This window comes from Carcharhinus amblyrhynchos, chromosome 4 (genome assembly GCF_965287045.1).
Source record: "Carcharhinus amblyrhynchos chromosome 4, sCarAmb.v2.hapA, whole genome shotgun sequence".
NCBI lineage: Eukaryota > Metazoa > Chordata > Chondrichthyes > Carcharhiniformes > Carcharhinidae > Carcharhinus > Carcharhinus amblyrhynchos.
In genome coordinates, this window is record NC_137327.1 from 114,321,309 (window position 1) to 114,336,380 (window position 15,072).

At 44.1% G+C, this 15,072-nt stretch overlaps 1 protein-coding gene across 1 annotated transcript in view; it reads right to left on the reverse strand.

The window, feature by feature from the left end:
• LOC145342301 (fibronectin type-III domain-containing protein 3A-like) overlaps positions 1-15,072 on the reverse strand; it is a 179,385-nt gene that overhangs the window by 155,585 nt on the left and 8,728 nt on the right. The gene's annotated exons all lie outside the window — the stretch shown is intronic.

Consider the following 15,072-nt stretch of genomic DNA (forward strand, 5'->3'; position numbering starts at 1 on the left):
AGCAGCTCCAGCAGCAGAGGGCTGACCTTCCCCAGTAGCAGAGGGCTGACCTTCCTCAGCAGCTCCAGCAGCAGAGGGCTGACCTTCCCCAGTAGCAGAGGGCTGACCTTCCCCAGTAGCAGAGGGCTGACCTTCCCCAGCAGTTCCAGTAGCAGAGGGCTAACCTTCCCCAGTAGCAGAGGGCTGACCTTCCCCAGCAACTCCAGCAGCAGAGGGCTAACCTTCCCCAGTAGCAGAGGGCTGACCTTCCCCAGCAGCTCCAGCAGCAGAGAGCTGACCTTCCCCAGTAGCAGAGGGCTGACCTTCCCCAGCAGTTCCAGTAGCAGAGGGCTGACCTTCCCCAGCAGTTCCAGTAGCAGAGGGCTGACCTTCCCCAGCAGTTCCAGTAGCAGAGGGCTAACCTTCCCCAGTAGCAGAGGGCTGACCCTCCCCAGCAGCAGAGGGCTGACCCTCTCCAGCAGTTCCAGTAGCAGAGGGCTGACCTTTCCCAGCAGCTCCGGCAGCAGAGGGCTGACCTTGCCGAGCAGCAGAGGGCTGACTTTCCCCAGCAGTTCCAGTAGCAGAGGGCTGACCTTGCCGAGCAGCAGAGGACTGACCTTCCCCAGCAGCTCCAGCAGCAAAGGGCTGACCTTCCCCAGCAGCAGAGGGCTGACCCTCCCCAGCAGCTTCAGCAGCAGAAAGCTGATCCTCCCCAGCAGCTCTAACAGCAGAGGGGCTGACCCGCCCCAGCAGCTCCAGCAGCAAAGGGCCAATCTTCCCAGCAGCTCCAGCAGCAGAGAGCTGATCTTCCCAGCAGGTCCAGCAGCAGAGAGCTGACCCCCCCCAACAGCTCCAGCAGCAGAGAGCTGACCCTCCCTAGCAGCTCCAGCAGCAGAGAGCTGACCCTCCCTAGCAGCTCCAGCAGCAGAGAGCTGACCCTCCCTAGCAGCTCCAGCAGCAGAGAGCTGACCCTCCCTAGCAGCTCCAGCAGCAGAGAGCTGACCCTCCCTAGCAGCTCCAGCAGCAGAGAGCTGACCCTCCCTAGCAGCTCCAGCAGCAGAGGGCTGATCTTCCCAGCAGGTCCAGCAGCAGAGGGCTGACCTTCCCAGCAGCAGAGGGCTGATCTTCCCAGCAGGTCCAGCAGCAGAGAGCTGACCCCCCCCCCTTCAGCTACAGTAGCAGAGGGCTGACCCTCTCCAGCAGCAGATGGCTGATTTTCCCAGCAGCTCCTGCAGCAGAGGGCTGACCTTCCCAGCAGCGGAGGGCTGATCCTAACCAGCAGCTCCAGCAGCAGAGGGTTGATTTTCCCCAGCAGTTCCAGCAGCAAAGGGCTGATTTTCCCAGCATCTCCAGTAGCAGATGGCTGACCTTGCCCAGCAGCAGAGTGCTGACCCTCCCCAGCAGCCCCAGCAGCAGAAGGCTAACCCTGCTGGGAAGGTCAGCCCTCTGCTGCTGGAGCTGCTGGGAAGGTCAGCCCTCTGCTGCTGGAGCTGCTGGGAAGGTCAGCCCTCTGCTGCTGGAGCTGCTGGGAAGGTCAGCCCTCTGCTGCTGGAACTGCTGGGAAGGGTCTGCCCTCTGCTGTTGCAGCAGCTGGGGTCAGCCCTCTACTGCTGGGGAAGGGTCGGTTGGAACATGACCTCAAACTTTTCTATCTTAATCCCGACGGAAGAAGGTGGAAGGGAGAACATCCCAGGTGTGTGGGGTCCTTAATTATGCTGGCTGCTTTGCCGAGGCAGCAGAAAGTGTGTATAGAGTCAATGAATGGGAGGCCAGCTTATTGTGCTGGAGCTGCTGGGGAGGGTCAGCACTGAGCTACTTGATTCTGTAGAGGGTCAGCTGGTTACTGCAGGAGAGTGTACACTGATCGTGCTTCTGTTAGGTTGTAAGATATCCCATTTCCAAACCCACCAATCTTGCTGTTGTATCGACCATGTATTCTACTAAGCGGTGGCATAACGAGAATTTGGAATAATGATGTCAAAGAAATCAAAATTAGTATCAAAGCTGTGCAATCTGTCCTTATATTTCCATAATGACACTGTGGTCAGTGTCTAATTACCTGGTGAGTTAAGAATCTGGCAAATTTGGAACTTTCATTTTCAATTTTAAACCATATCTTGTAGACATTCTGAGTATTTCAAATATTTATTTTATCTTACACAACTCATTTTTTTTAGGCAGTCCCTCGGGATTGGAAGTGACTTTCCCTCCAATTTAATGAGTTCTGAGGTGATTGCTACATCACCAGACTCTGCCACATACAGGGCAGCTGATGCTTGGAGGGTCAGGTTGATGAGTTGTGTCACCTCAACTTCACCTCTGTGTGTTCCTGATGAAATCTTTCACTGTGTTCAGTGCTTTCCTGAATGTATCTTCTCCACTTAGGTTGGTCACAAGCTAGGGTCTCCCATGAATGAAAGGGGATGTTTAGCCTCTTCAGTGGTTCTTTGAGGACATCCCTAAAGCATTTCTGTTGTCTTCCTGGGAGCCTACCACCATGACCGCATTCCTGGTGGAGCTGTGGGAGTCTGGTGTCAGACACATAAATGACATATCTTGCCCGCTGAGAGCTGACTTTGAGTGATGCTGGGCACGTTGTTTGGACACCTCCGTTGGACCTTCTTTGACATTCAAATTAAAAAACAAGAAATGAGTTGTGGGCATCGCTGCCTAGGCCAGCATTTATTGCCCATCCCTAGTACTGTAGGATCCATTTGGAGGAACTTGTGAAGGCACCAGTGGTGGTACTTCTCAGTGCTTTGAGATGCCTGCTGTAGGCTGTCCAAGTCTCCAAATCGACCCCAGCTCACAATCTGATTTGTTTCTAGCCAATCTGAATTGGTGATTGATATTTTCATATATTCACACTCAGGGTGGCACAGTGACTAGCACTGCTACCTCACAGTGCCTGGGACCAGGGTTCAATTCCGGCCTCAGGTTACTGTCCGTGTGGAGTTTGCACCTTCTCCCTGTGTCTGTGTGGATTTCCTCCAGATGCTCCAGTTTCCTCCCACAGTCCAAAGATGTGCTGATTAGGTTGATTGGCCATGCTAAATTGTCCCTACTGTTGGGATTAGCAAGCTAAACATATGGGATTATGGGAAAAACACCTGGGTGGGATTGTGTTGGTGCAGACTCGTTGGGCTGTAGGGATTCTATGATTCTTCTTGAAGATGGGGGAACATACTGGAAGGATTCACAAACTGATTAATTAAACTGATTGACCAGCCACCACAATTTTAAAATCTAAATGCTATTAGTTGTTTTAAAAACCACTTCAGAGATACTGAAACCCTAAATAGTGAAATGATATCCAAATATAAATATCATTTATTTATTTGTCACAAATAGGCTAACATTCACACTATAATGAAGTTCCTGTGAAAATCCCCTAGTTGCTACACTTCGGGCCCGTTCAAGAACACTGAGGGAGAATTTAACATGACCAATGAATCTAACCTGCACGTACTTTGGACTGTGGGAGGAAACTGGAGCACCTGGAGGAAACCCACACAGAGAATGTACAAACCCCATACAGACAGTGACCCAAACCAGGAATCGAACCTGGGTGTCTGGAGCTGTGAGGCAGCAGTGCTAACCACTGTGCCACCATGCTGCCCCCATGTTTGAGTGTAGGTGAATCTAATTAAGTGCAATGCACTGGAACAATTTGTTTTTCAACAGAACTAAACACATCAAATTGCAAATATCGACCAATGTTTTTACATTTTTAATATCATAGCACAAACACGTGCTTGAAGCCAAATATCCAAAATCAAGACAAGCTACACAACTGACCTTGTGTCTTCAGATTCCTGTCCTCCCAATGGCTCCCAACTCTTCTGTCCTCTTCCCAATCCAAATCACACTCCACCTGTACCTAACAGTTTATCCTTCAACTAATCATTCCTCATACATGAAACCTACCATTTTCAGCCATTACACCATTGTTTTAGAATCCTTACAGTGCACAGGCCAGTTGGCCAATCGACACTGCACCAACTCTCCAAAAGAGCATCCCACCCAGGCCCCCACCCTCCAACACAACCCCACCTGACTAATCCATCTAACCTGTTCATCTTCGGACTATGGGAGGAAACTGGAGAATCTGGAGGAAACCCATGCTGGGACTAGCTTCCCATGTCCCTGTACCTTTCACTTCTCATACAGTTTTCAAGGACCTGCTTTGACCAGGTCTTTTGATTCTTTTCTGATTTTACTTCCCACTCAGCATTGACTTTTTCCATCCCACTGTAAAGGGCATTTTTGATGCCCTTTTTGATATTTGCTGTGAAAAATTAAAACCTTTTTTTCTACATTTTTCTTTTATGTACCTAAACTCATGAACACTTTTGTCAATAAATACTCTACAGCTTTACTGTCAAAGTTCTTGGCTGTCTCTTGTTTTTTTTGGAGATTTTTGCCTAAGGTTTATATGCTTCATTTGATTTCTTGCTGTTGCCTCTTTTTCTTTGTCACATTCACTTTGTTTTTGGTCTTTTGAACATGATCCGTGATGATTTCTGGATCACAGTCTTGGAGCAGTTAATCACCACTCTTGCTGGGTGACCTATTTGTTCCTTATCAGTTTTAAAGAGATTTATTTCCTGTTGTTGAATTGCTAAATAATAATAAAAGTAACACTGCATTGCATGGCTTACAGAGTCCCCTGTTAGCTCAGTTGGCAAAGGTGGGAGACCAGAAAGTTCCCAGGTTCTATTCATTTTAGAATAGTATATAATCCTTACAATGTAGAAGAGGCCATTTCGCCCATTGAGTCTTCACCGACTCTTTGACAGGCTATCTGACTCAGGCTCTGTCCCCTGCCTATCCCTGTAATTCCACACATTTATCATGGCCAATCCATTTAATCCCAGAAATTTTGCCATCAGCCTTGATGGGATTCGAACCCGGGTTGGAGCATTTCCCTGGATTTCTGGGATAGAGTGACAGTACTACCGTGCCACTCCCCACCCCGCCCCCACTGAATTCAGCAGTGATTTCCACCCCACCCCGGCCCCCACTGAATTCAGCAGCGATGACAGTGAAAGTTGCTACAATTTCTGCTGGTACGCCTCTACTATACTGAACTTTGTGGGTACAGACTTATGATAACGATCTATTGATTCCCAACTAGCGCATGTTGATGTGTGACTATTAGGTGAAAATAAGAATCAGAATTTGTTGTCAGCTTGTGCTGGCTCAAAGTGAGGCAGCGGCTTCCTGGCACTTATAAAATCATTGTCAAACAAGTATCGATATTTTGAAGAAAGGATATGGAAAAAAACTGAGGTACAGACAGCAGGAATCATGAGGTTGCTAAGGGGTAATTGTTCCCTTCACATGTGTTCACCTTACACAAATAATTTTTTCGTTAGGGGCTGAGACCAGCACTGTATCCTGGTAGCACCCACTTACCTTTGTTCATTGTCAAATATTGTACTTCACCAGTGCCAGAATTTTAAATATTTATTTTAAAATTAAGGCAAATAGGGATGTACTTCAACATATATGTCATCATCGCCTCTTGTTGAAATCCATGCAGATCTCATTGTTGACAAGTTTGCTCATTGCTAATTTCCTAGATGTGTTATTTATTCTGCAGTGTCAATAGGTGTGGCAGTGGCTAGCACAGTGCCAAGCAGGACAAATATTTACATTTATTTTCATCATTGTCCACCCATCAGCTCTTGTAAAATATGTCATGATATTGCAGTTGATCCTATCAAATTCTTGTGCAAAAGACCAGCAAAAGCTTTTTCTGCAGCCATGTTATGTTTAGACAAGCAATGTGCCAATTATCATCTGCATTTGGTCAAGAGCCACTTCACGCTTCAACTTGCTAAAACAAACAGAATAAGCTCCATTGACAAAGGGAGGCTGCTTCCTGAGCCTCAAATGCATCTGTAGGAATGTCTATGGACTGGATTGTCCCATCACTGAGTATTAACAGAAGTCAAAGTTGAAAGAGCTGAACTGCAAATGTATAGCTACAAAATAAGCGTGTGTCTCTGTCTTATTCTATGTACAAGGAATGATGGCAGGTACAGTGCCAGTTCCAATGCTATTTCACTGACATTTGGGAGAAATGTGGTTTCTGAAATCAGACTGTTTTTTAATGTGGATACAAATGCATCACAAGCTCACTTTGTTGACACACTAGTGAAAATGGACACTAGGACATCTTTTCTTCAGCCCTTTACAGTGCCATAGAAAAGCAGATTGTGAATCTCCATTGAAGCCAGAATCTACACTGAACGCCTACATTTCTTGTCCTTTCGTAACATGTTGTCAGGGCTTGAAAAATTGCATTAATGAGGAGAAATTGAATAGGCCAGGGTTGTTTTCTTTAGAATGGGGGAGACTAAGGGGTGATCTAACTGAGGTGTACAAAATGATCAGGGGCTTAGAAAGGAAAAACTTGTTTCCAGTTGCTGAAGAGTCAATTACTAGGGGGTGCAAACTTAAAGTGATTGGTAGGAGGATTAAAGGAGACATGAGGAAAAAAAAACTTCACCCAGAGTGGAGTGGGCATCCAGAACTAACTGCCTAAGTTGGTGATTGAGGCTGAAATGCTCAATTTATTAAAAAGGAAACCTGGATCTGCTTTTTTGGATGGCAGAGACATAATGGGCAGAACAGCCTCTTTCTGTACCATGACTATTCTATGGTTCTTTTCTGGGAACTACAGGGATTTCATGCTTGTTTGAACTACAGTGCAGACAGAGATATGCACTGTATACATGTAAGCATTCCAAAATCAAAATCCTTAAATAACCACTTAACATTGCAGATAAAAGTAGATATTAAACAAGATGTTATAGCAGAAGGAAGGATTGGGGAAAAGCAGAGAGATAAATGCATCAAATAGTGCTGAACTTGTAATGATGTTTATTCTTGAACTTGTATTGCAACAAAATTTCACAAGCTCATTGCAGCATTTTGAATTCCTCCTAATCCCTGCCATCATACATTTGTAGGCACGTTTCTCCCAAGTTAACAGCCACAAATTATTCAAGAATTGCAGATTATGATCTCGCATGGCACATGATGGTTTTTTTAAATATGAAGAAACACAAGCCAATATTAATCAAATCTCCTGGGAGACAGGTTAGAACAGAACACTCGCCTGGCACTGCATGTGCTGTAGGGTACAGAATGTACGTCATGATGCTACCCTGCATAAATGCACAATGCAACATTGCATAGAAAAGACAGCAATTCCATTCCCATCTTAACAGTGCTCGTTCTAAGCCATTCTGCCAGTATTGGAAGCTCTCCAGTAACATCACATTTACAGACATTAAGTAATTTCATTTTTTCTATCTGTTCATAGGATGTGGGCATCGTTGGCTGGGCCAACATTTATTGGCCATCCCTGAGAGCATTTAAGAATCAACCCTATTGCTGTGGGTGTGGAGTCATATGTACACCAGGCAAGGACAACAGATTTTGTCCCCTAAATGACATTAATAAACTATCTTGTGATGGTTTCATGGTCTTCATTAAGAATTTTAATTGCAGACTTTTATTTAATTCAAATTTCACTCTGCCATATTGGGATTCAGATTCCGGTCTGCAGAGCATTACCCTGGCTCTCAAGATTACTAGTCCAGCGACAATACCACTCTGGCACTGCTTCCTCCAAGAACGAATTAGATATTCCTTTTGAGGCAAAGGGGATCAAGGGATATGGAGGGAAAGGCGGGATCAGCTTATTGAGTTGGATGATCATCCATGATCATAATGAATGGTGAAGCAGGCTTGAAGGACCTCCTGCTCTTATTTTTTATATTTCTATTAATGTGAGCTGGCCATGGACTGCCATGAGTTATAGTGTGTGACAAGTAGCAGAGTATTTTCCCTTAAATTCTTTCCTTGTCCATTTACCGCTCAGGGTAATGGAAATGACGGCAGCAGACCCAAATCTTTCCACTTTGATACACATCATGACTGTCCTATGCTCAAAACATTTTTCTAACACTACGCTTACACTGATAGCAAAATTATTCCATGTATTGTAGTGTTTATATTTTTTTAACCTGAGCGGAGATTGCTTCTAAACATCCGCTTGGTATGTTACTGAAGAAGCAGGACATGATCCAAATAAATTGGTTTATTTCTTGAAATACAGCATGATATATCTATTAAAGAATGTAACTTAAAGGAGAATAGCTCAAGAATCAGCCAACGACACTTCAAAAGTACGTGATTGACTCTATAGCAATTTGGGGCTTGTGGTGATGACGAAAGTCACTATATTAATGCAAGCTCTTTCATCTTTCTATCTGTAATTGATAAAAAGTTCTTTTGAAGTATGGAGAACTGAAGTAAATAATGGAAATCACACTATGTGCCCTTTGCTCTTTAATTGGTTACAATTTATGTACAATCATCTCTATTCCAAATTAGAGCACAATGCATCACAGTCTGAAGTAAATGTAAAATAACTGTGGTGAAATTGTTACTGGTCAATATTTCAGTGCTGAGGTCTTTGGGACAGTGCTGCCCTGTACTTCAATGACTGAAGTTCACCTTTTTTCAGTTTCAGCCATGAAAACACAACCAAAGCTGAAATTCCTTGGATCATAACAGCAGAATAATTTGAACACTAGGTACATTTCTCTGATAGCTCCAGTGCATCCATTTACAATTACAGAGCCTTCACTTTACTCCAGAATTGCTAACTTGATTCTAAATTCCAGCATCCTTGGTATTTTCTGGGAACTAGAGAAACCAATGTACTTATTAATCAGAACCATCAAATAGGATCCCTACAGTGCAGAAGAAGGCCATTTGGCCCATCGGGACTGCACTGACAACATCTTACCGTGGTCCTATTCGCATAACCCCATGTATTTAGCCTGCTAATCCCCCTGCCACTAAGGTGCAATTTACCACAGCCAATCAACCCAACCTGCACATCTTTGGACAGTGAGAGGAAACCAGAGCACACAGAGGAAACCCATGCAGACGCAAGGAAAATGTACAAACTCCATACAGAGAGCTACATAAAGCCGGAATTGAACCCAGCTTCCAGGCATCGTGAAGCAGCAGTGCTTGCCATGGTGCCACCCAATAAAATTTCAGGAAAATTTTCTGTTTGTGTTAAACTGATTAGAGACAACAGAGACTCATAGAGGTTTACAGTATAGAAACAGGCCCCTCAGCACAACTTGTCTATGCTGCCCTTTTTTATTAAACCCCTAAGTTAAACCCAATTGCCCGCATTTGGCCCATATCCCTCTATACCCATCTTACCCATGTAACTGTCTAAATGCTTTTTAAAAAACAAAATTGTACCCTCCTCTATTACTACCTCTGGCAGCTTGTTCAACTCACCAGCCTCTGCGTGAAAAAATTGCCCCTCTGGACACTTCTGTATTTCTCCCCTCTCACCTTAAACCTATGCCCTCTAGTCTTAGATGCTCCTACCTTTGGGAAAAACTATTGACTATCTAGCTGTTCTTTGCCCCTCATTATTTTATAGGCCTCTATAAGATTTACACCTCAGCCTTCTAAGCTCCAGAGGGAAAAGCCCCAGTCTGTCCAGCCTTTCCTTATAACTCAAACCATTAAGTCCTGGTAGCACCCTAGTAAATCTTTTCTGCACTCTTGTAATACAATAACATATCCATTGTGTCTCTGATATATTGAAATATCCCAAAACACTTAATCAAGGAGAATAGGTCAAAATTTGGAGAAAAAGGCTTGGAGAGGTGGCTGATGACATAGTCCATTAGATGGGTTTTGCAGATGCTGTTAGTAGTAGTGTCAAATGTAGCAAAATGGAGACTTTCATGACTATAATTGCAAAAGATAGGTCTATGGTAACTATCATAAATCTTGGCATCAATTATGAAGCAGAGGTTAAGAGAAAACACAAACATCCAGACTCAGGAGACTATAATGTGCAAGATCAAAAATAAGGTGGTTGGAGGTAGCATGATAAGGTCATGAAGGACATGCAAATGAGAATGAGAGTTTTGAATTTAATGGTTTAAGTAATAATAATGGTGGGTTACATAGACGAGACAGCTCTGCATATTTTACCTTTTCTTTATCTTGGCTGGCTCTTTGGCCGAAATCAGCTTGATTGGCAGGCTTGGCTTTCAGTCGACAGGGAAGAATCCAGAACAGGCCAAAGCTTCTGATAGGTCTGATCCATCACTCCAAACAGATTTTAATAAGACCCCTGTTCCCTAATCCTTGCTTCTCTCAAATTCAGAAGTGGGTGAAATGGAGGTGGAAGCTGAGGGGCAGGGTTGCAATTTAAGTGAAATTTTTAAATAAAAAATGTTAATGCTAAGCTCAACCCCAGCCCATCTGTTTCACTGTGCTAAATCCAGTGTAAAGTGTTGATACAGAGAGCCAGGTGAGTATAGGATAATGAATGAATAAGACATTCCATGCAATATGATGCAGAGTTTTGAATGAGAAGGAGTTTGTATGCAGATAACCTTGGAGGCTACTTTGAAAAGATTTAGAAAAGCCAAGTCTCTTGATGATAAGGGTGAGGATAGAAGTTTCAGCAGAAATTTGAGTGTGGATGGAAGTGGGCAATACTCCAGAGATATAGCAAAATAGGTGGTCTCGCTGATGGATTTGATGTAGCAGGAGAAGACATTGTAGGAAATGTGAATGTTGGAATAGATAGAAGTGGAACCATTGATAAGGCTAGGAGCATCCAGTTAAAATCTCTATCGAGAGGCAATGGGTGAGAGTGACAGCAAACTGTTAAAGAGGACAAGGAGAAACAATGTCCTTCAGTTGAAAGTGTGATGACATAATAAAGCACCTAGATTTCAAATTTGCATTGAAAGCTTTTTATTATTTAAAAATAGTAGAGCCTCAGGGCTAGTCTGTAATTTGTTCTTATATTTTCCTTTCAGAGAGCGTTGAACCTTTTCTAGCTCTTATCACATTCTGCTACCTGACCTTGATGCCATTATCAACACCGGCCTTAGTCCTTAACACTACTATTACCACTCCCTTTATCTTGCATCCATTTGTCAAATCTTTTTTGAGCTCCCATCTCTCCCTGGCCTTCTAGTTTGTGCCATCTGCTCCATCTCCTTTTTTTTAGCAGCACAAAACCCATCATATTTCTACCTCTCTTCAATCCTGAAGGAGAGTCATACAGTCTCGAAATGTTAAATCTGATTCTCTTCCCACAGATGCTGTTGGATCTGCTAAGTTTTTCCAGCATTTCCTGTTCTTATTATACTGACAGCACATATGTATTCAAGGTCTTTATGGCCTTGTCTTTCTTCTAACTCAGTGACTTCCTTTGGCCCTGAATTATCTGCAAGCTTTCTGCTCCTCTGATTCTGGGTTCTGGTGCAGTTCTTCCTCGCTTCATTCTACATTGGTGCCTCAGCCAATGCCCCACACTCTAGAACTGCTTCCCCAAGCATCCCCCGCCCACCTTTCCAACACTAAAAAGATGATCCATTTAAGCTTTCTTTCCGTCCAAACTTTTATTCACTCCTCCTAAAATCTGCTTTTTCATATTCATTTTTGTCCTATAACGTTTCACGAAGCATCTTGGGACAACTTTCCATCTCGGCTTGATACAAAAATGCGCGTTTAATTTTTGGAAAGTGGGTAAAATAATGGCATTAAAGGTGCCATTAGTCAATATGTCCAAATGCTAAATGATCTTATAATACTTGGATGTGGGGACAGATTTTTCTGAGAAAGGAATGCTGCACATTTTTATTAATGCAAAAATCAGCCAACAATCTATGGTGAAGAAGAGATACCTTTTTAAAAGTGCAGTTTATGTCTCAGTTCAGCTTTGATCTTATTGAATGGTAGAACAGGTTTGAGGGGCTGAATGGCCTACTTTCTTTTATTTTTTATGTACTTATGCACCCTTTTGATAATCCGCTTATTGCTAACAATCCATTTTACCAATGTAGTTAGCGGTTATTCCTAGGAAAGACTGATGGGCAGAGATTCTACCCATCAAGCACACTGTGATTTAACAGAACCTTTCAGGCTATTTGTTACTCGAATAACTTGGAAAACAGCCCTTTACTGTGGACAGACTAGGGACCCGATTCTCCCATCATGACGTGCATGTTTTTTGGGGTGTCGGGTTGGGAGACGCTCACATCAGCCATTTTGTGGGATCCCCGGCTGTGTGGGGACAGAGGGGCAGTGATGTTTATTGGAGGGGGGGAGGCGGGCAGCGATGTGGCTAGCAATATCTGTGTGGGGGTTGTGGAGGCCAATGATGTCTAGTGTGGAGGGGAGGGAGGGTAGCGATGTCCATGTGGAGGAGTGGGCAGCGGTGTCTGTGTGCAGTGGGGAGGGGGGAAGGCAGCAATGGCGGCGTGGGAGGGAGCAATGATGTCGCCAGCGATGTTTGTGGGGGTCAGCGATGAAGCCAGTGATGCCTGTATGGGGATGTGGGGGTCAGCGATGAGGCCAGCAATGTGTGTGGGGTGGGGGGGGTTGTGGGGGTCAGTGATGAGGCAAATGATGTCTGTGGGGGTTGGGGTGCAATGATCTGGATGCTGAGAGGTCTTTCCAGTGATCTCCCAGAGATGTGTGCATGTGCGAATTCCCGCTGATTCCAGGCTCTTTAACATGACGAGCATCCCCCCCCGCCCGAGTTTTTAATGATATTCACAAATGTGACTTCTGCAGTGTACAGAGTGTGGGAGATTTGCACTGAAAAAACAATTGTGATTTACACCACTTTTCTCGCCAATTCAGTACTTTTTTGGGAGTATCAGGCCCTGGGTTTCCATTGACTGCACTGACAGATGCCCTGGTGAAATGACTGCCTCTGCCAGACTGTTATACATGATGGTCTGGCAGAGAGTTTACTCTGGGAACTCTGGTTTCCTCCCACAGTCCAAAGATGTGCAGGTTAGGTTATTGACCATGCCAAATTGACCCTAGAGTCAAGGGGGCAGGGTAAATGTGTGGGGTTATGAGAATAGGGCCTGGGTGGGATTGTGATCAGTGCAAGATCAATGGGCCAAATGGTCTCCTTCTGCACTGTAGGTTTCAATGATTCTTTTTATGATCTACAATTTTACAGGTAGCTGAAAATATGTTAATTTGTTCAGTTTCTTCCCTTAAAATGGTGGCCCCATGGTGGCACTAGCACTTTCAATAAAGGAAAACAAAATCAAATGCAGTTTCAAAAACATTTCCAATACAGTTGAAACAGGGTATTAAACATGTTTAAGTTGAGCTCCTTTTAGTATAGAGGGTATGTATTGATTGCACTTGCCTACATTCAAGCAATTCACACCAGAGAAGCAGGTTTTGTTTCTCCAGTCATATCGTGCCAGTCTTGGCTGTGTCCCAATTTCCAACATTGAAGATACCAAAGCATTTCTACAAATACAATCCTATGGATTTTGAATTGCATTTAATAAAAAGAAGCAATGAAATTGGATTGTGCTATATATATTTCTTTGGTTCACAAAGCAGGCAGATGAGGCCAAATAATTGAAAAGCAACCACCACGCCTTACCTTAGAGATGTTTTTTTTCTCAGCGTATGAATGGAATATATCGTCCACAGATATTAAGGTCAGGGCCTTGTTAAACAGGAAAAAAATTACAGGACAAATGACACTTTGAATGGTACGGTTACATTGGTTTTACAAAAACCATCTGATTCCCCTCTGTTTTCAGTCCTGCAATACCCAATTCAAGGTTCCTTCTGACTAAGGCCCTCCACAGGGTGAGTAATGTGTGCACACAGCAAGTCTTTTTTTTTGCAAACTTGCAAAGAATTCCAAGCGCACCAATCAGAATAATTGGCAGTAGACCAGTGAGTGACTGGTGCCCACAGCATCATTTCCAAGAACAAATCAACATTTTCAGGAGGAAAAGTGAGGCGTCTGTTGTTCTTTTGTTTACTCAAAGGATGTGGACATCACTGGTTAGGTTAACATTTATTGCTCATCCCTCACTGCTCTTGAGAAGGTGGTGTTGAACTGCCTTCTTGAACCATTCACTGCAGTCTCTGTAGTGTAGAGACAGCCACCATGGTGCTGATCGGGAGAACGTTCCAGGGTTTTGATCCAGCGACAATGAAAGAAGGGTGATGTATTTCCAAGTCAGGAGGGTGATCGGTTTGGAGGGGAATTTCTAGGTGGTGGTGTTCCCATGTATCTGTCCTTGTCCCTCTAGATGGTAGTGGTCCTTGGAAGGTGCTTTCTAAGCGGCCTTGGTGAGTTCCTGCAGTACACCTTGTAGGTGGTACATGTTGTTGCTGGTGTATGTCAGTGGTGGAGACATTGATGTTTGCGAATGGGATGCCAGTCAAGTAGGCTGCTTTGTCCTGGATGGTGCCATGCTTCTTGTGTGTTGTTGGAGCTGCACTCATCCAGGCAAATGGAGAGTATTCCAGTACACTTGCACCATGTAGGTTGTGGACAAGCTTTCGAGAGTTAGCAGTGAGTTCTTTGCCTCAGGATTCCTAGCCTCTGACCTGCTCTTGCAGTCACAGTATTTATGTGGGTAGTCCAGTTCAATTTCTGGCCAATGGTAACCTGCAGGATGTTGATAGTGGGGGATCCAGTGATGGTAATGTCATTGAATGTCAAGAAGCTATAGTCAGATTCTCTCTTGTTGGAGATGGTTATTGCCTGGTGCTTGTGTGGTATGAATATTGCTTGTCATTTGTCAGCTCAAGCCTGAATTTTTTTTGGTTTTTCTGCATTTGTACGTGGATTGTTTCAGTATCTGAGGAGTCGCAAATGATGCTGAACATTATGCAATCATCAACAGACATCCCCACTTCTGATCATATGATGGAAGAAAGGTCCTTGATTAAGCAGTTGAAGATGGTTGGGCCTAGGGCATTATCCTGGGGAACTCCTGCAGTGATGTCCTGGAGTTGAGATGACTGACCTCCAATAAACCAATCCATCTTTCTTTGTGTTAGTTATGATTCCAACCATTTCTTCATCTTGTGTAAATGAAGATTATACAATTGATAAAATAGATCACAAAGCACTGTCAATCAAGCAGTGCTTGTCCTGGGGCACAGCTGCTTTGGCAGACAATTGAATGTCTGCTCAACAGCCCAGCTTTTCCACACGTGCTGTTGTTACTATAA